Raw genomic sequence first — 21,229 nt, forward strand, 5'->3', positions numbered from 1 at the left:
GGGCGCCGTGTTCCTGGATCCCGAGTCTCTGACTCAGCCTCATGTGAACCACAGGGGACCTGTGGGCCTCACTTGCCCTTGCCTGGGCCCGAAGGTCCTGCTGGATTGGTTTCCCAGACTAAGTCTGGGTACGGTCCCTCCTTGAATCTGATTTTCTGCCTCTCTTGAGTAAAAATGGTTTTTTTCTGCAGAAGTTAAGGAGAGTGAATTTCTGTCTCATATCACTGAAGGGCTTTAGTCAATAAATGGTTGCTGGGAATAGTGAATAAGTCACAAAAGAGGGCTTTTTTCCTGAGGCAAGAAGAAAATCAGATTCTTGTTTACATAACGGTGTGGAAACTTTAGCCCAAAGTATGAAATGTTATTGCTCATTTACACCAAGAAACTTATGGCTCCTGATGATAAGATTCTGGGAACACTGAGGGCTGCTGTTGCCATAGGAGAGTTTTTAATTTATGAGGAAATCTGATGTGATGGCTACTTTGGTCCTTTTAGCTCTTAATCACAACAATCACAGACGTGAGGCCCTGAACACTCACCTCAAGGAAGAGCATTTTCTGTGACGTTGCTGAATTCAGCCATCCACTTCACGTGCCTGCTAATCCCTTACAGAAACCTGTATTGGTCTAGAAAAAGTAGACTCTTTAATAATAATTTTTTTTAAAGATTTATTCATTTGCAAGAGAGAGAGGGAGCATGAGCAGGGGGAGGGGCAGAGGGAGAGGAAGAGGCAGACTCCCCACTGAACAGGGAGCCCAATGCGGGAATCAATCCCAGGACCCTGGATCATGACCTGAGCTGAAGGGAGACACTTAACCGACTGAGCTGCCCAGATGTCCCTAATAAATCATTTTTGAACGGACATAATTTAGGGTGTAAGTTTGCTTCTTGATTCCCACCCCCCATCCATGTCCTTTTCACATGCAGAATACATTCTCCCCACCCGACACCCCTGGAAGTCTTAATTCACCCAAGTTTCAACTCTAAAATCTCTCAATACCGTCTAAATCAGTTGTGGGTGAGATGGGGCACGCTGCGTCAGGGCAGTATTCCTCTCTGTTTCAGAATGTGTGAAACCAGACCAGTTACCTGCTTCCCAAATCCAATGAGGAGGCAGACATAAAATAGACTACCCTGTCCTAAAAGGGAGAAATCAGGAAAAACGGTTGTGAGTCCCACACAAGTTAAAACCTAACAGGGCAAATTCCATTAGATTTTAAGGCCTGGGAATAATTCTCTTTGGCCCAATGCTTTGTCCTCTGAGCGCGCTGGGGTGGTGGCCATGCCCGTCACCCCTGGATGCTGGACAAGCCTCTGGAATTGAAAAGGTGGCTTCACCCTCTGAGACTGAGGAGGTGGCTCTACTCCCAGGGTCACTCTTCCTTTGTCTTTAAGGATGACCCACATGCCCATCTAGAGAGCTCTGTTGCCCGTTTCCTGGACAGCCAACGAGTATCTTCACCCGTCTCTCTCCCCTTCAGTCCAGTTGGTAGCATTTCTGCTGAGATGGTTGATGGATTCACAAGGCACACCTTTGTTCTCACCAGAGCAGTTTCTCGTTTTTTTTTTACAGTATGGATAAGCTGAGAATCTCAAATTTTCAAAATCTATTTCCTTTATACTTAACAATTCGTTTTTCAGTTTATCTCTCTCCTCCCAAATTGTACTATTAGCAGCAAGAAGTCAGGCCATGTCGTCAACACTCTGCTTAGAAATCTGTTCAGCTAAATGTTTCAGTTCATTAAAAGTTTGGGGGCGCTTGGATGACTCAGTGGGTTAAAGCCTCTGCCTTCGGCTCAGGTCGTGATCCCAGGGTCCTGGGATCCAGCCCCGCATCAGGCTCTCTGCTCAGCAGGGAGCCTGCTTCCCTTCCCTTCTCTCTGCCTGCTTCTCTGCCTACTTGTGATCTCTGTCTGTCAAAAAAAGTTTGTTTTACAAAACACTAGGACACAGGTTAGCCAAATTCTCTGTCACTTTATTAGAAAAAAAATTTTTTTAAGAACTGCTTGTTCTGGGGTACCTGGGTGTCTCAGTGGGTTAAAGCCTCTGCCTTCGGCTCGGGTCATGATCCCAGGGTCCTGGGATCAAGCCCCGCATCAGGCTCTCTGCTCAGCAGTGAGCCTGCTTCTCCCCCTCCCCTCTCTCTGCCTGCCTGTCTGCCTACCTGTGATCTCTGTCTGTCAAATAAATAAAAATAAAAATATTAAAAATAAAAAGAACTGCTTGTTCTTTTTAAAGATTTTATTTAGGGTGCCTGGGTGGGTCAGTCATTAAGCATCTGCCTTCAGCTCAGGTCATGATCTCAGGGTCCTGGGATCGAGCCCCACATTGGGCTCTCTGCTCAGCAGTGAGCCTGCTTCTCCCCCTCCCCTCTCTCTGCCTGCCTGTCTGCCTACCTGTGATCTCTGTCTGTCAAATAAATAAAAATAAAAATATTAAAAATAAAAAGAACTGCTTGTTCTTTTTAAAGATTTTATTTAGGGTGCCTGGGTGGGTCAGTCATTAAGCATCTGCCTTCAGCTCAGGTCATTATCTCAGGGTCCTGGGATCGAGCCCCACATTGGGCTCTCTGCTCAGCGGGCGGGGGGGGGCTGCTTCTCCCTCTGCCTCTGCCTGCCTCTCTGCCTGCTTGTTCTGGCTCTCTCTGTCAAATAGATAAAGTCTTTTAAAAAATGAAGATTTGGGGGTGCCTGGGTGGCTCAGTGGGTTAAGCCTCTGCCTTCGGCTCAGGTCATGATCTCAGGGTCTTGGGATAAAGCCCCACATCGGGCTCTCTTCTCAGCGGGGAGCCTGCTTCTCCCTCTCTCTCTCTGCCTGCCTCTCTGCCTGCCTCTCTGCCTACTTGTGATCTCTGTCTGTCAAATAAATAAATAAAATCTTAAAAAAAAGATTTTATGTATTTGTCAGAGAGAGCACGAGCAAGGGGAGCAGTATGCTCCCTGCTGAGCAAGGAGCCTGACATGGACCTTGATTCCTGGACCTGGAATCATGACCTTAGCTGAAGGCAGACACTTAACTGACTGAGCTGCCTGGGCCCTGAAATGTCCCCTTTTTATAAGGATACCAGTCATCCAGGCTTAGGGCCCATCCTGATGACCTCACTTAAACATGATTATCTCAAGGGTGCCTGAGTGGCTCAGTTGGTTAAGCCTCTGCCTTTGGCTTAGGTCATTATCCTGGGTCCTGGAATGGAGCCCTACATCAGGCTCCTTGCTCAGCGGGGAGCCTGCTTCTCCCTGTGTTTGTGCTTTCTCTCTCATACAATAAATAAATAAAATTCATTTTTTAAAGATTTTATTTTTTTTGCGAGAGTGTGAGCGAGAGAGCAGAAGCAGGGGAGGCAGCAGAGGGAGAGGGAAGGGCAGACTCCCTGCTGAGCAGGGAGTCCAACGTGGGGCTTGGGGATCATGATTCAGACTAAAGGCAGCCACTTAACCCACTGAGCCACCCAGGCACCCCCTAAGTAAATAAAATCTTAAAAAACAAAACAAAACAAAACAAAACATGAGGGGCGTCTGGGTAGCTCAGTGGGTTAAAGCCTCTGCCTTTGGCTCAGGTCATGATCCCAGGATCCTGGGATCAAGCCCCGTTGTCGGGCTCTCTGCTCGGCAGGGAGCCTGCTTCCTCCTCTCTCTCTCTCTCTTCCTGCCTCTCTGCCTACTTGTGATCTCTGTGTTAAAAAAAAAAAAAAAAAAAGTGATTGGGGCACCTGGGTGGCTCAGCCGTTGAGCGTCTGTCTTTGGCTTGGGTGATGATCCCAGGGTCCTGGGATTGAGCCCCGAATTGGGCTCCCTGCTCTGCGGGAAGCCTGCTTCTCCCTCCTCCACTCACCCCTGCTTGTGTTCCCTCTCTCGCTGTGTCTCTGTCAAATAAATAAATAAAATCTTAAAAAGGGGGGGGGGCACCTGGGTGGCTCAGTCATTCAGCGCCTGCTTTCGGCTCAGGTCTTGATCCCAGGGTCATGAAATCGAGTCCCACATCAGACTCCCTGCTCACCGGGGAATTTGCTTCTCCCTCTGCTTCTGCATCTCCCACCTGCTTGTGCTCTGTCTTTCTCTCAAATTAATAAATAAAATATTTTAAGAAATAAAGTAAAATATCACTTAATACATAAGAAGTGACATAATTAGAAAAATCACCACTTGGTAGCTAGTACGGTAGTATTTGTCTTAGGCAAGAATAGTCTATGAACGCTAAAATTAGGTGGGTGAAAATTTTATGAGGGAATATTTAATTAGTCTTAAGACATCTGCCCGTGAGATACTTATTAATTACAATTGGAAAAAATAAGAACTTTACGGAAGAGAAATCTGGCATTTACCACTTTTAAAAAAGATTTTATTTATTTATTTATTTGACAGACAGATCACAAGTAGGCAGAGAGGCAGATAGAGAGGAGGAAGCAGGCCGCCCGCTGAGCAGAGAGCCTGATGTGGGGCTGGATCCCAGGACCCTGAGATCATGACCTGAGCGGAAGGCAGAGGCTTTAACCCACTGAGCCACCCAGGCGCCCCTGGCATTTACCACCTTAATTAGGCAATCAAAATGAAAATTGTTATTATTGACACAAATATGGAACTCTTGATACAGATCTCTGAGAAAGACCCCACTTCCGAAGTATTCGCATGAAAAATGCATGACCTGAATCTAAATCATGAGGAAACATCTAACAAACATGGCTGAGAGTCATTCAGCATGAAAATGGCAGCACTTTTAAAAATGTCAAGGTTATGAAAGACTGGTCCAGTTTAAAGGTAACTAAAGAGGGGAGCCCTGTGTGGGGACTAGAGTTTGCCTAAAATTTAAAAAAAAGTCTTTTTAATTTAAAGTTAAGTAAAGATACATGAAATTGGATATTGAATCCAAATTTTGTTTCTCGGACATTATGAGGACTATTGATGGAATTTGGATAACTTCTGTGTATTTGATAATAGTACTGCATTTAGGTTCATTTCCTCAATTTGATAATTTGCTTGGTTAGGTAGTGGAAAGACCTTCTTGGAGACACTCTCTGTGGTGTTCAGCAGTGTAGAGGAATTATGGAATTATAGAAGCAACTCATGCTTCTACCTTTCAAGAGTAGTATATTCTTTAAAAAAAAAAAAAAGATTTTGTTAGAGGAAACACAGAGGAAGAGTGAGAGGGAGAAGCAGGCTCCCCTCTGAGCAGGGAGCCCAGTGCGGGTCTCCTTCCCAGGACCGAGATCATGATTGGAGCCAAAGGCAGAGGCTCAACCGACTGAGCCACCCAGGCATCCTGAGACGTATGTTCTTTTATAGAGAAAGCAGACATGGTAAAATGTTAACATCTGGGGAACAGAGGTAAAGTTTATTTAGGAATCTTCCCTCTTCTGTAAATTCTTTAATTTTGTGATTCTGTGAATTTTTTTTGACTTTTCTTTTTTTTTTTTAAAAACAGATTTATTTATTTATTTGACAGAGAGATCACAAGTAGGCAGAGAGGCAGGCAGAGAGAGAAAGAGAGAGAGAGGAGAAGCAGGCTCCCTGCAGAGCAGAGAGTCTGATGCGGGACTGGATCCTAGGACCCTGAGATCATGACCTGAGCCGAAGGCAGAGGCCTAACCTACTGAGCCACCCAGGCGTCCTTTTTTTTTTTTTTTTTTTTACTTTTCATCAGTTTCAAAACATTTTTTTGAAAAAATTTTAAAAGAGTTTATTTATTTATTTGACAGACAGAGATTTCAAGTGGGCAGAGAAGCAAGCAGAGAGAGGAGGAAGCAGGCTCCTCGCCGAGCAGAGAGCCCGATATGGGACCCGATCCCAGAACCCTGGGATCACGATCCGGGCCGAAGGCAGAAGCCCTAACCCACTGAGCCACCCAGGCGTCCCTCAAAACATTTTTAAATACCTAAATGAAAAAAATGAATTTAGCAAGGTCATCAGATGTCAGGTCTATGTATATAAATCAATTCTATTTCTACATGCCAGCAGAACTTTGCAAAATGGGATTTAATAAAATGAATCCATTTTCAAAAGTATCGAAGTACAAAATGTACAAAAAAAAAAAAGCCTTGTGCTGTGGGAAGGGGTTGGTGTCATGACTGTGGCTGTTGAGACACGAACCCACACAGGTTATAACACTGACTAGAACTTCATACATGAACGTGCATGTAAGTGAAACCGGAGAAATCTGAAGAAGTCGTGTGGACTGTGTTAAGGTCAACATTCTGGCTGTGATGTGCTGTAGTTTTGCAAAATGTTAACATTGGGGCAAAGTATAAGGATCTCTCAATTATTTTTTACACTACAGCTGAACTTACAGTTGACTCAATAGAAGTTTCATTTAGAGCAGATCTAAGAAAGTTGTAAAAGAATGAATAAACTTGGGGCGCCTGGGTGGCTCAGTGGGTTAAGCCGCTGCCTTCGGCTCAGGTCATGATCTTGGGGTCCTGGGATCGAGTCCCGCATCGGGCTCTCTGCTCAGCAGGGAGCCTGCTTCCCTCTCTCTCTCTGCTTGCCTCTCTATCTACTTGTGATCTCTCTCTGTTGAATAAATAAATAAAATCTTTAAAAAAAAAAAAAAAGAATGAATAAACTTATATAGAGTCAATGGAATGTTATGTACTACGACATAAACTACAACTGATCTATGATATCCTTGTTAAAGGACCAAATTAAGTGAAATGGAATTACGTATTATTTAGGCAGGTGTGTTTCTGTGAAAAAATGATGAAACAGGAAAAGTGAGAGAATGATAACCCAAATATTCAGGATGTCATCTGCTTCTCTGGAAGAGCAGCAAAGAGAGGCTGCAAATTATTTGTAATCTGGGTGACAGATGCATGAACATTCATGAGAAAGTACTCGTCAGTCGTGTGAGATGAAAAGAGGACATAAATACAGATAATTTAGATTGTTGAAATTATAGGATAAATTAAGGATATTAATGTACCACTAAATATGAAAGGTTAGATCAAATCTCTTGATTTTCAGGACACCTGGATGGTTCATACATTAAGCATCTACTCAGGTCATGATCCCAGGGTCCGTGGGATGGTCCTGGATGGAGCCCCTGGTCAGCGGGGAGCCTGCTTCTCTCTCTGCCTCTGCCTGCTCCTTCCTCTGCTTGTGCTCTCTCTCTCTGTCAAATAAATAAAATCTTTTTAAAAATTCTCTAAAAAAATTCTCAATTTTCTTACAAATTATACATGACCAAAATAGACCAAGCAGTAAAGGGAAGACTGAATAAATCAGTAAGAAGTATGGAAGTTGAGGGGTGTCTGTGTGGCTCAGTGGGTTAAGCCTGTGTCTTCCGCTCAGGTCATGATCTCAGGCTCCTGGGATGGAGCCCCGCCTCAGGCTCTCTGCTCAGTGGGGAGCCCGCTTCCCACCCCCTGCCTGCCTCTCTGCCTCTTTGTGATCTCTATCAAATAAATAAACTCTTTAAAAAAAAGTGGGGTAACTGGGTGGCTCAGTGGGTTAAGCCTCTGCCTTCCGCTCAGATCATGATCCCAGAGTCCTGGGATCGAGCCCCGCATCCAGCTCTCTGCTCAGCAGGGAGCCTGCTTCCTCCTCTCTGTCTGCATCTCTGCCTACTTGTGATCTCTGTCAAATAAATAAATAAAATCTTTAAAAAAATATGGAAATTGAATTGTAGAAATTTCCCTCAATGAAATGTATTAAGCTTGAAGTACTGAGCAGTAAAATTTTACCAAAAATTTAAGGACTGATCATCATGACATTATACAAGCAGTGTTGGAAAATTTTAAAGGGATAGATTACTCCCAAATTCATTTCACAGCCCTCATGTAAACTTCATACCAAATCTGGATAGAGACCATAGAAAAACAATGATTATAGGCCGATCGAATAGATGAAAGTTTTCTGGATAAAATGGAATCCAGGCTTCTTTCCCCACACATTTGTATCCGTTCGGGCTGAGCTGTGTGGAGTTACCAATGATGGGCCTGTTTGACCTCGGTGGGGGACGCTGCTCTCCGGAGATGGCTGCGGCGAGGCGCCCGCCCTCTTCACCACCTCTTCTAGGGCGGCCCTCCTGCTGCTGCCACGGAGAGTCCTGTTCACTGGTGGTGGCGGCAGAATGCGGTGGCCCTTCTACACACACGCGCGCGCACGGACGCACGCACCAGAGAGGCCGGAGCTCTCGCTCGGGAAGCCCTCGGTGGCCGTGCGACCGTCCCTCTGGCTGTGGTGCGGCGGGAGCCTCCGAGGGTCCGCGCGGAGAGACTACGTAGGTTCTGAGGCTTCGCGAAGAGAACCAGAGGCCCGCACACGCCCGCACGCTGCACCGGACAGACCGACAGCGTCGTGTGCGCCCTCCGGAGGCGCGACTGCGCGGCCAGACCCGCCCCGCGCCCACAGAAGCCGGAGAGCGTCCGGACTGCGGCGCAGGCTCAGATTTGGGGCGACATCCAGGCCGCAGCTGCGGTCGGCACGGACCTCTGGCCTGGAAGTGGGGTCCCCCGGCCCCGGCGCGGGGCGGCCAGAGCCTCCGGAAGACCGCAGAGGAGTATTCGGGAAAACGCGCGGGGCCCTTGGGACGGACGTCCGCAGCGCCCGGAGGCCGTCGGAGAGGCCGTCGGGGAGCACCCGCAGGCACGCGGGGAAGGAGGCCGGAGGTCAAGGGACCGGCTACCGGCGTGTCCCTCTCCCGGCCGCGGAAGAGGCGACGCCCGCGTGAGGCCTGCGGCGGAGGCGGGCTTTCCCGACGCCGCGTCTGCGCGCCACCCGCTCTCTTCCGTGACTCTCATCCCGCTCGAGGCGAGGAGAAGCGCTGAAGCCAGAACCGTCCCCGGAAAAGATGCGGAGCGGCGCGACGGACGTTCGGGAGGCACCGTGTCCCCGACGTAGGACGCCCGCAGCGGGGCTCCGGGCTCGCCTCAGGCTGGACCCGGAAGCGCTGCCATCGGGCCCCGCGATGCCTCTGGCTCCTGCTTGGATGGATTCGCTGGGGGATTCCCCCCCCCCCGCCCCGCCCCCGCGCTTCCCCAGCGCACGTGCTCTATAAACAAACATACAAAATCTTAAAAAGAAAAAAAAAAAAAAAAACAAACAAAAAAACCTGAAGCAAGTCAACAAGCCCCAGTGAGGTGAGCCGGGCGTCAGCGGGTGAGTTCTGAGAACCCGGTCGCCGATCTGGGGGAGAGTCGTTTGGAGACACAGACAGATCACCAGCGTAGAGAGGGGCGGAGGGAGAGGCCGACTCCCCGCGGAGCAGGGCGCCCACGCGGGGCTCCGTCAGGACACCGGCATCAAGATCCGAGCCGAGGGCTGGCGCTTCACTGATGGAGCCCCCGGCGCCCCAGGGGAGAATCATTTTGAAGAAAATGTCGTTACAACCTCAATTCCCGAGCACATTTTCTAGCACTCGACGTTGCTAGAAAAAGCAGAAAAGCTCCCTGTAAGCCGAAAAATAGCGTGAGTATACACACCCCGCCAGGCTTTAAGCAGCGATATTAACGCGGAGTGCAAGGGACGCACCGTATACGAGCTCGGAAGAGATCTTTGCGCGCTCAGCTCTCTGGAGGCGTGAAGGAGGCGGAGAAGGACCCCTGCGACCATGAATCCCTCGCCGGGAGGAACGACGATGACCGATGGCAGAGTCAGGAGCCAGCGGGTGCAGCGAAGAGCTGGGAAGAGCTCCGAGAGAACGGGACCATCGGGGAACCTGGTAACGCGTATTCAGTGGGATTTAGGATTTTCCGTGGACCAGTGACCGTTATGTGGGGACTCCTGTTGTTCCTCTTGTTAAGCAGGACTATCTGTAGCACTTTTCCCGTGTCTGCGCCACTGATGTATTTTGGGTGTATAAGATGGAAATAACCTTATTTAACTTTAATTTCCCTAGATGCTCATCTCCAACTGTAGCCACACTGGAGTCAGGATTTCAACAAAACAATTTTGGAAGGACACAGATATCCAGTCCATAGCACATTTAGTAGCCAGTAAAAAAAAATACACCAGAGGGGAAAAGCTCACGTTCATAATATCAATAGGAATGACAAGCTTCTTAGGAATGTATCTGATACACTGTTGAATTTTTCAAAAAATTATTTATTTATTTATTTATTTATTTATTTATTTATTTATCAGAGAAAGAGAGGAGGCACAAGCAGGCAGAGTGGCAGGCAGAGGCAGAGAGAAAAGCAGGCTCCCTTATGAGCAAGGAGCCGGATGTGGGACTCGATCCCAGGATACTGGGATCATGACCCGAGTGGAAGGCAGCAGCTGAACCGACTGAGCCACCCAGGCATCCCTCAATGTTGAATTAAAAAAAAAAAAAAAGACTTTATTTATTTATTTGACAGAGTACAAGAAGCGGGGAGGAGCAGAGGGAGAGGGAGAAGTAGGCTCCTCCCTGAGCAGGGAGCCTAACATAGGGGTGCCTTAATGGCTCAGTTGATTAAACACTGGACTTCGGATTTTTTTTTTTTTTAAAGATTTTATTTGACAGATCACAAGTAGGCAGAGAGGCGGACAGAGAGGAGGAAGCAGGCTCCCTGCTGAGCAGAGAGCCCTATGCGGGGCTTGATCCCAGGACCCTGGGACTATAACCTGAGCAGAAGGCAGAGGCTTTAACCCGCTGAGCCACCCAGGCACCCCTGGACTTTTGATTTTGGCTCAGGTCCTGATCTGAGGGTCATGAGATCAAGCCCTGTGCCGGGCTCTGTGTTGGGCATGGAGCCTCCGTAGAATCCCCTTTCTTGGAATGCCTGGGTGGCTCAGTTGGGTAAGCTGCTGCCTTCAGCTCAGGTCGTGATGCCAGGGTCCTCAGATTGAGTCCCACATCGGGCTTCTCACTCAGCTGGGAGCCTGCTTCTTTCTGCCTCTCCCTACTTGTACTTTCTCTCTGACAAATAAACAAAAAAATTTTAAGAAAGATTTTATTTATTTATTTGGCAGACAGAGATCACAAGTAGGCAGAGAGGCAGGCAGAGAGGTAGGCAGAGAGACGGGGAGGGGAAGCAGGCTCTCGACTGAGCAGAGAGCCTGGCACAGGACTCTATCCCAGGACCCTGAGATCATGACCTGACCTGAAAGCAGAGGATTAACTCACTGAGCCACCCAGGGGCCCCAAATAAATAATTTTTTTTTTTTATAAAATCTTTTTTTTTAATCTTTTTTTTTTCTTTTAAAGATTTTATTTATTTATTTGACAGACACAGATCACAAGTAGGCAGAGAGGCAGGCAGAGAGAGAGAGGGAAGCAGTCTCCCTGCTGAGCAGAGAGCCCGATGCGGGACTCGATCCCAGGATCCCGAGATCATGACCTGAGCCGAAGGCAGCGGCTTAACCCACTGAGCCACCCAGGTGCCCCCCCCTTTTTTTTTAATATTTTATTTATTTGGCAGAGAGAAATCACAACTAGGCAGAGAGGCAGGCAGAGAGAGAGGAGGAAGCAGGCTCCCTGCGGAGCAGAGAGCCCGACGTGGGGCTTGATCCCAGGACCCTGGGATCATGACCTGAGCTGAAGGCAGAGGCTTTAACCCACTGAGCCACCCAGGCGCCCCAAATAAATAAAATATTTTTTAAAAAATTCTCTTTCTCCCTCTCCATCTGCGCCTCCCCTTCTCCCTTTCTAACCAAACAACAACAAAAAACCTTACATAAAAATGATTTATGAATAAAATAAGAGAATGCTATTAAAGTTCATGAAAGAGGGGTGCCTGGGTGGCTCAGTGGGTTAAAGCCTCTGCCTTCGGCTCAGGTCATGATCCCGGAGTCCTGGGACAGAGCCCGCATAGGGCTCTTCCCCCTCTCTCTCTGCCTGCCTCTCTGCCTACTTGTGATCTCTGTCTGTCAAATAAATAAATAAAATCTTTTAAAAAAATTTAAAAAATTTTTAAAAAGTTCATGAAAGAACTGAAAAATTCATGGGGCACCTGGCTGGCTCAGTTGGTAGAGAATGTGACTTTTTTTTTTTTTTTAAGATTTTGTTTATTTATTTGACAGAGAGAGATCACAAGTAGGCAGAGAGGCAGGCAGAGAGAGAGAGAGGGAGAAGCAGTCTCCTCGCTGAGCAGAGAGCTCCATCCAGGGCTCTATCCCAGGACCCTGAGATCATGACCTGAGCCGAAGGCAGAGGCTTACCCACTGAGCCACCGAGGTGCCGGAGAGTGTGACTCTTGATCTCGGGGTTGTAAGTTCGAGCCCTATGTTGGCTGTAGAGATAAGTTAAAAATAAAATCTTAGGGGTGCCTCCATGGCTTAGTTGGTTGAGATATGCTTTCTGCTCAGGTCATGATCTGGGGATCCTGGGATCCAGTCCCACATTGGGCTCCCTTCTCCCTGCTTGTGCGCGCTCTCTTTCTCCCCCCCAAAAAAAAAAAAAAAAAAAAAAATCTTTCAAAAAAGGCTAAAAAAAACCTTAAAAATTTTTATTTTTTTTTTTTAAGATTTTATTTATTTATTTGACAGACAGAGATCACAAGTAGGCAGAGAGAGAGAAGAGGAAGCAAGGCTCCCCGAAGAGCAGAGAGCCCCATGTGGGGCTCCATCCCAGGACTGATTCTGGGACCATGACCTGAGCCAAAGGCAGAGGCTTTAACCCACTGAGCCACCCAAGCGCCCCAGGTTTAGACAATTTTTAAAAAGATTTTATTTATTTATTAGACAGAGAGCACAAGCAGGGGCAGAAGCAGACTCCCTGCTGAGCAGGCACCCCTCCCCCCAGAATGTATTTTTAAGTTTAAAAAGTTCGCTTCATTTTATTGAGGTGATTATATTTTCCTTTCGACTTATTGATATGGTAATATTAATATCCCAACTTTCCTGTATTTCCACTCCATTATAATATATATATATTTTTAAATATTTTATTTATTTGACAGAGAGAAATCACAAGCAGGCAGAGAGGCAGGCAGAGAGAGAGGAGGAAGCAGGCTCCCTGCGGAGCAGAGAGCCAGATGCGGGGCTCGATCCCAGGACCCTGAGATCATGACCTGAGCCGAAGGCAGAGGCTTTAACCCACTAAGCCACCCAGGTGCCCCAATATATTTTCCTAAGGTATTGCCAGCTTCTCTCTGTTGATAATTTCTCGGGGTAGTCATACTTCTTGCACCGGTAATCATAATCAGGTTTTGGCTGAGTTCCTTTCTCAAATCATACATTTGTCAATTTTGGTGTCTTTATGGTGACTAATCAATAGAAAACTTCCTTCTTCTATTTCCTCTGGAAATTTTATATGTAAGAATTCTCTGATCACTGAATGTTTGAAAGAATTCCCTGGAAACTCAATGATGCTTTTTGGCACAGAATCTCTGAAACTGCCTTCATCTTTACTCTTGAAGTGGCTTCTCCTTTTTTGAGTCAAATCTGACACATTCATTCTTGGAGAATCATTTGTTTCACCAAGAATTCTGAATTTCTTCGTATAGATAGCATTCTCTTTCGACTTTCTACATGTCTACATGTCTGCAGTTATTCTTGTTTTATCATCCTACTCCTCTGTCTGTGTAAGGTAATAGGTTCCCCCAATAATGGATCTGTGATCAAAGGAGAGAGACTAATACAAAGCGAAGGTCAAGCAAAGCTTTATTTCATGCCAAGCATCAAGAATCAAACCGACCCGTCCAGACCATCTCTTACAAAGAGCAGACCCCCTCCCAGCCTCGCAGACTCATTTTTATAGAGGTGGTTGAGTCTGGCCACACACAGTGAAATTGCAATGAGATTGCAACACACAGAGAAAACTGCACAGTCATGCTAGGTCATGCACGGGCGGCCAATTGAATTTCAATTTACCCTAGTAGATATTTGAACTGGCCTATCACCTTGGTCAGAATTGGCATAAGGCGGGGCCTACTCTCCTTGGTAGCTAGGGAGACAGTAGGCGTGCCCCACCGATTGGATGTCTCCACCTGGCCTGACTGGCCCTTGTGTCTGGGCTTTGCTACCTGGGACTGGTTTCCCGGACTTGCTTTTAAGTAAGTTCCTCTGGGAGGGGCAGGGTCAATCTAAGTTTACTGCATGAACAACAAAATGGCTCCCTCTGGCTAAGTAGGCCCTTACATTCCCCCCTTTTCTTTGGAGATTAGTCAAATCCTTGACTTTTCAGCCAGTTCTATGTTCTCCTATTGTAAGGGGTTCTATTGAGCATGTAAGACTAACATTTTTATTGCTCTAATTTTCTTTTGTACAAATGACGTTAGGGCGTTTATAATGCAGGGGCCAAAAAGTAACATTAGGGGGCGCCTGGGTGGCTCAGTGGGTTAAGCCTCTGCCTTCCGCTCAGGTCATGATCCCAGAGTCCTGGGATCGAGTCCCACATCGGGCTCTCTGCTTGGCAGGGAGCCTGCTTCCTCCTCTCTCTCTCTCTGCCTACTTGTGATCTGTCTCTTTCAAATAAATAAATAAAATCTTAAAAAAAAAAAGTAACATTAGTGCACAGTCGGCTGATAAGTTAACCATTCACCGCTTTGTATAACCTTTTCCATTTTTCCAAATTCCGTTCGTCTAATTTCCCACCTGTACTTTTCTGTCTTATGAGGTGACTCAGAAGCTCTTACACAAATAGGTAACAATAGGAGCAAAAATGAACTCGTAGTCTTTTGAGTCTTAGCTTTAGTGCATGGTCAGCGGGGTCCATCGGCTGCAGCTTCCATCTCTGGGGGACGTCCTTGTCCTCGGCTCATTTGACATGACCCGCGTGAATCCAGGCCCTGATGCCTTCTATTTTTATTGCCGTGGGGGTGGTCAGGATGACAGTAAACGGTCCTTTCCAGCGAGGCTCCAAGTTTCCCACTTGGTGGTGACGTATCCAAACCAGGTCCCTGGGTTGGTAAGGGTGTGGTTCCACCTCCATCTCCGTCTCAGTGTGGGCAGTTCTGATCCCTGTGTGGGTTCTTTTTAAGACAGACTGTAATGCCTGCAGTGACTGGAGTACAGACTGATCAGTCATTTCTGCCAGGGCAACCTCTTGTAGCCGAAGGCAGGGCTGGGGCGGGGGGATGTCTCCCGAACATTATTTCAAATGGGGTCACCTTGTTTAAGTAGGGTGTATACCACGCCCTGAGGAAGGCGAAAGGAAGGAGATCCACCCATCCACCGCCAGTCTCCAGAATTAGCTTTGTCAATGTCTCTTTAAGAGTCTGGTTCATGGGGCGCCTGGGTGGCTCAGTGGTTTAGGCCTCTGCCTTCAGCTCAGGTCATGGTCTCAGGGTCCTGGGATCGAGCCCCACATCGGGCTCTCTGCTCCGTGGGGAGCCTGCTTCCTCCTCTCTCTCTGCCTGCCTCTCTGCCTAGTTGTGACCTCTCTCTCTGTCAAAAAAAGAAAATATTAAAAAAAAAAGTCTGGTTCATTCTATCTACTTGCCTGGAACTCTGGGGCTGGTAGGCACAATGTAGTTTCCAATTAGTGCCCACAGCCTTGGTCAATGCCTGTGAGACTGAACTCAAAAATGCAGGGCCATTGTCTGACCCGATCGTGAGAGGCAGCCCAACTTAGGAATTATCTCTTCTAATAGCTTTTTGGCTACCACTCCTGCCATCTCATATTTGGTGGGAAAAGCCTCTACCCAGCCTAAAAAGTATCTATAAAAACTAACATACACTTGTGCCCAATTTTCTGGGTTTCATCTCTGTAAAATCTATTTCCCAATAAATTCCTGGTTCCTTACCTCTTTCTCTTTTCTTTTCCCTCTTCCCTTTCTAGTTCCTCCCGCATAAACTTCCTGGCATTGAGCACATCTGTCAACTACATCCTGAACCATATGCCCTAATTTAGAAACCTGGAACTGCTTGCCTATAAGCTCCTTGAGTTTGCGTGTCCCCAGATGAGTACCCTGATAGACCTGGTCTACTAACTTCATACCTAGTCTTTTTTTTTTTTTTTAAAGATTTTATTTATTTATTTGACAGATAGAGATCACAAGTAGGGAGAGAGGCAGGCAGAGAGAGAGAGAGGAGGAAGCAGGCTCCCCGCCAAGCAGAGAGCCCGACGCGGGACTCGATCCCAGGACCCCGAGATCATGACCTGAGCTGAAGGCAGCAGCTTAAACCACTGAGCCACCCAGGCGCCCCCATACCTAGTCTTTGAGGAAGAATTAACTTTCCTATTTTTGTCCTTATCCCAGTCCCCTTCATAGTCCAATTTAGCCCATTTTTGTAAATACTTTAAATCTTCCTCTGAATAGTTCGGGTTTTCTGGTAGGGCTGGAGCCAGGAGTGTAACCAGCTCTTGCACTGTTTCTCGGGCTGCTTGCTTTGCGGCTTGATCTGCTAATTGGTTTCCTTTTGAAATCAGATCAGTCCCCTTTTGGTGTCCTGGGCAATGCATAACGGCCACCTCTTTTGGGTCCCAAATAGCCTGGAGGAGAGCCAATATTTCTCCTCTGTTTTTAATTCCTCTTCCTTCTGCTGTTAATAGGCCCCTTTCTTTATAAATAGCCCCGTGTATATGGAGAGTAGCAAAGGTGTACCTGCTGTCCCTATAGATGTTGGCGGTTTTACCTTTGGCCATCTGCAGTGCCTTGGTGAGTGCAATCAGCTCCGCTTTCTGCGCTGAGTTTCCGTGTGGCAGGGCTGCCGTCCAGAGTTCCTGCTCAGGGAAAACCACCGCAGCCCCCGCATACCTCTTTCCATCGACCGTATAGCCACTCCCGTCTGTGAACAGAGTCATCTCTGCATCCGGGAAGGGAATGTCTCTGAGGTCCGGCCTTATTCTTGTGACTTGGGTTAGGACCTCCCTGAAGTCATGTGGGTGGTCAGTCAGCTCCTCTGGCAGCAGCGTGGCTGGATTTAGCACCACCGGGGGCCGGAAGGTCACTCTTGGTTCGTTGAGGAGGAGGGCCTGATACCCCGTCACTCGGGCGTTCATCATCCATCGGTCAGGTGGAGTCCAGAGAAGGCCCTCGATAGCGTGGGTGGTGGTCAAGATGAGATTTTGACCCAAAGTCAGTTTATTTGCATCCTTGACCAGGAGGGCCGTGGCAGCAATTATGCGGAGGTAAGGGGGGAACCCAGCTGCTACTGGATCTAGTTTCTTGCTAAGATAGGCTACTGGCCTTTGCCATGGCCCCAGAGTCTGAGTCAAACCCCCTTTGGCCACCCCTGCTTTTTCATCCACATACAAGTGGAAGAGCTTGGTAACATCTGGGATGGCCAGTGCTGGGGCACTCAGTAAGGCTGTTTGTAATTCCTGAAATGCTCCGTCTTCCTCAGCCGTCCACTCTATCATAGTGAGCCCCCCTTTTGCCAGTTCGTAGAGAGGTCACAGTGGCATCCACAGCCTGAAGTAGCCCACTGTCCCAAGAAACTCCCTCACTTGTCGGGACGTGGTGGGGCGGGCGTATCGGGTGATCACCTGTTTCCTGGACTCAGACAGTGAACGCACTCCCTTGTGGAGATCAAAGCCTAGATAAGTGATGTGGCTCTGACAGAGCTGTGCTTTCTTTGCTGACACCCGATACCCTTTTTCCTGCAGTCTGTAAGAGAGCTTTCGCCCCCAACAAACATGACTCATAGTCCTCAGCGGCTATCAGCAAGTCATCAACATACTGTAGCAGAGTGACTCCTGGGTTGGAGGTTCTGTACTCATGCAAATCCTCATGTAGGGCCTCATCGAAGATAGTGGGTGAATTCTTGAATCCTTGGGGAAGTCTTGTCTGGTGAGCTAGCCTTGGAATCCTTCCTGTGGGTCAGACTACTCAAAAGCAAAGAGGGGCTGAGACTCCCTTGCTAAAGATATGCAAAAAAAATGCATCTTTGAGATCTAAGACAGTATAGACAGTTCTTTTGGGGCCCAGGAGGGAGAGGAGGGTATAGGGGTTAGGCCCTGTTGGGTCGGTATCTTCAACCCATTTATTAATTTCCCGCAAGTCCTGAGCGGGTTGGTACTCCCCAGTCTCGGCCTTTTTGACAGGCAGCAAAGGTGTGTTCCATGGAGACTTGCATGGAACTTGCATCCCGTCTCCTCAGAGGCGGTTCATGTGTTTTCTGATCCCTTCCTTGCTTCCTAGGGGAAGGAGTACTGCCGGACGTGAACAGCTGTGGCCATTGCTTTTAATTGTACCACCACTGGAGGCTGTCACTTGGCCAAGTCAGGGGGCTTCCCTTCTGCCCCGACTTCAGGAAACTTGACCTGTTGGGTTTGGGGAAGGCTCCCTTCTCTTGTCTCCTCTGGTTCTGAGACTGGCTCGTACAGAAGGTATTCATCTACTGCTGCCACAAACATCTGCACAGTGGGTTGTCTCAAGGTTATAGTCATATCTCCTTCCGAGAATTGAATGCCAGCTTGTAGTTTGTGGAGGAGATCTCTTCCCATCAGCTTATATGGAGCATTAGGGAGGACCAAGAATCGATGCTTGACTACTCCCAAGGCCAAATTTAAAGTCCTTTCTGTTGTCCATTTATGTCTTTCTTTGCCATTCACCCCTTGTACCCAGACTTCCTCTCCAGATAGTTTTCCTATAGGTTTAAGTGATGATGAAAATTGGGCTCCCGTGTCCACCAAAAAATCAGTTGACTTCCCCTCCACTTCAATATTTACCTGAGGTTCGGGGAGGGGCTCCGAACCATGGCCCCTTCAGACTCTGGTGGCCAGCATTGCCGTCTTCCTTTTGGGACACTCCCTGGCCCAATGTCCTTTTTCCTTACAGTAAGTGCACTGATCTGAATCTACGTCTTCCCGCCTGCCTTCTCTGTGCTTAGGCTTTTCCTTCCATTTACCATTCCCTACCTGCCTTTTCCCTTTCCATTGACCTCTTTCTCCCTGTCTCCTCCCCGCCTCATGTAATGCCAAAACCTGAACCAGTTTTTTGTCTGTTTTTCATCCTCTTGTGCATCCCTGTTGTTAAACACCTTTTCTGCTATTCCCACTAACTCAGTCAGATTCTTCCCTTCAAATCCTTCAATTTTCTGAAGTTTCTTCCTGATATCTGGGGCTGACTGGCAAAAGCAAGATTCGACGCCCTCTGATTTTCGAGTGCCTCAGGGTTGATCGGGCTATACATTTTATAGGCTTCAGTAAGCCTTTCTAGGAAAGCTCCTGGAGACTCATTCTTACCTTGAGTCACCACACTAATTTTTTTAGATAAATTTATGGGTCTCCTTGCAGCTGCATGGAGGCCTCCCAGTAGAGCCTGGCGGTAGAAGCATAGGCTCTCCTTACCTTCATTGGAGTTTGGATCCCAGTCGGGGGGTTCCCTCGGGCAGTAGTCCTCCATCCACCGGGGATCGAGGTCCCTGCCAAGTCTCTCACTTACCACCTTATAGTTTTCTCGCGTGATGTGATCCCTCTCTTCCGCGTTAAAGAGAGCCATAAGGAGATGTTGAATATCCACCCAGGTGGGCTGGTGGGTAAGAAAGACAGTCTCCAAGAGACCAATTAAATCCTCTGGGTGGACAGAAAAGGATTTGTGTTGGGCCTTCCAGTTATAGATGTCAGAAGAGGAGAAAGGGATATAGGTTAGGTGTGGCTGCCTTCTCCCGTCCGGTAGAGCAACCTCAAGGAGAGGCAGCATCAGCGCCAATGGAACCAATGAGGTAGAGGGAGGCAGAGGGGGATAGAGGAAAGGGGAGGGATCAGGGCGGTCTTTCTGCTTGGTGGTCCTATAGGTGGACCCTGACCATGTATGAGGTGGACTGGTAAGGGCATCTTGGGACCAAGAGTCAGGTTTAGGGGACAGATAAGGGGGGGTGGAATTCCACATCCTCCACATCCGACGGGGGTAGGACGGTCTTCTTCCCTGGTTTCCCCTCATCTCTCTGTTCTGGTTTTGGTGATCTAACCTGCCTTAGAGGGAGAGATGGTTTTGTTAGCAGGGGGAAGGTGAGACTTGAGCCATGACAGTGGCTCTTCTATCAGATATCGCCAGGCCACGATGTATGGTATTTGGTTTCAATGGAGATCGAAGACCTTACCCTGGGTAGAGTAGATCTGAGCCAAGGCAGACGTTCCTTCTGGTGGCCACCCTGTGGAGAAAATGGGCCATTCTAATTGGCAGAGTGTTTTTAGTTTTCCCAGGTAAACCTTGTCACCCGACTGGGTGGCTTTACCTTGAAAATCTTTGAAATTCTGGAGAACAAGACTTAGGGATGTCACAGGTCCCTTACTCCCCGCTTGCCCCATTTTTACAAACACAACAACACAAGAGACAAGACAAAGACAACTGCAGGCCCAGTGATCCTCATCCAGAGCCTGCTGCTGGTGGGTACTTTCTTGGTCCCCTGCAAACACAACAAACAACACAACAGGCAAAAAAGGACAAGACAAAGCCAACCGCAGGCCCAGCGGTCCTTACCCAGAACCTGCCACTGATGGGGATTCTCTTGATCTCCTGACCGCCTAGGGGGACTCAAACCCCCTGATGGTCTACCAGTGGAGGAATGGGGTGTCCCTGCATCCACTCCAGTCCTGGGGATCATGGGTGCGTCCAGCTTCTCCCCAGTGGGCTATACCCTGGAGCTCCGCAATGGACAGACAGACAGGATCCCAAGATCTTACCTCCAGAGGCTTTTCCCAGAAATTCTGATGCTGGCTCAGTTCTCGTTGTTTGATCCCAGACGAGCCCCCAATGATAGGTTCCCCCAATAATGGGTCCGAGATCAAAGGAGCAAGACTGATACAAAGCAAAGGTCAAACAAAGCTTTATTTCGCACCAAGTATTGAGAATCAAACTGACCAGTTGGGGCTGTCTCTTACAAAGAGGTGACCCCCCTCAGCCTCAGAGACTAACTTTTATAGAGGTGGTTGAGCCTGGCCACACACAGGTGGCCAATGAGATTGCAACACACAGAGAAAAATGCACAGTCATGCTAGGTCACATGGGCAGCAAACTGAATTTCAATTTACCCTAGTAGATAATTTGAATTGGCCTATCACCTTGGTCAGAATTGGCATAAGGCAGGACCCACTCTCCTTGGTAGCTAGGGAGACAGTATGCCCACCGCACCGATTGGATGTCTCCACCTGGCCTGACCCACCCTCGTATCTGCTGGGCTTTGCAAGTAAGTTCCTCTGGGAGGGGCAGGGTCAATCTAAGTTTACTGCATGAACAACAAAATGGCTCCCTCTGGCTAATTAGGCCCTTACATTAAGGTAATGACTTGTTTATAACTTTCCCCCACAGCTCTCGAATTATGGATCATCTTTACTTTTACCTGTTAATTCCTATCAACTTAACATAAGTGTACTCATACACCTTTTTTATTTCCTCAGTTGTCTTTTTTTTTTTCCTTTTTTTAAAATGTATTGGTGGATTTGTATTCTTGGTCTTTTGAAATCCTAATCCTCCACGTTTCTCCCCGAT

At 47.8% G+C, this 21,229-nt stretch overlaps 1 protein-coding gene across 1 annotated transcript in view; it reads left to right on the forward strand.

The window, feature by feature from the left end:
* Window positions 1-21,229, forward strand: part of ZNF84 (zinc finger protein 84) — a 68,267-nt gene that overhangs the window by 20,343 nt on the left and 26,695 nt on the right. The gene's annotated exons all lie outside the window — the stretch shown is intronic.

This window comes from Meles meles, chromosome 12 (assembly GCF_922984935.1).
Source record: "Meles meles chromosome 12, mMelMel3.1 paternal haplotype, whole genome shotgun sequence".
NCBI lineage: Eukaryota > Metazoa > Chordata > Mammalia > Carnivora > Mustelidae > Meles > Meles meles.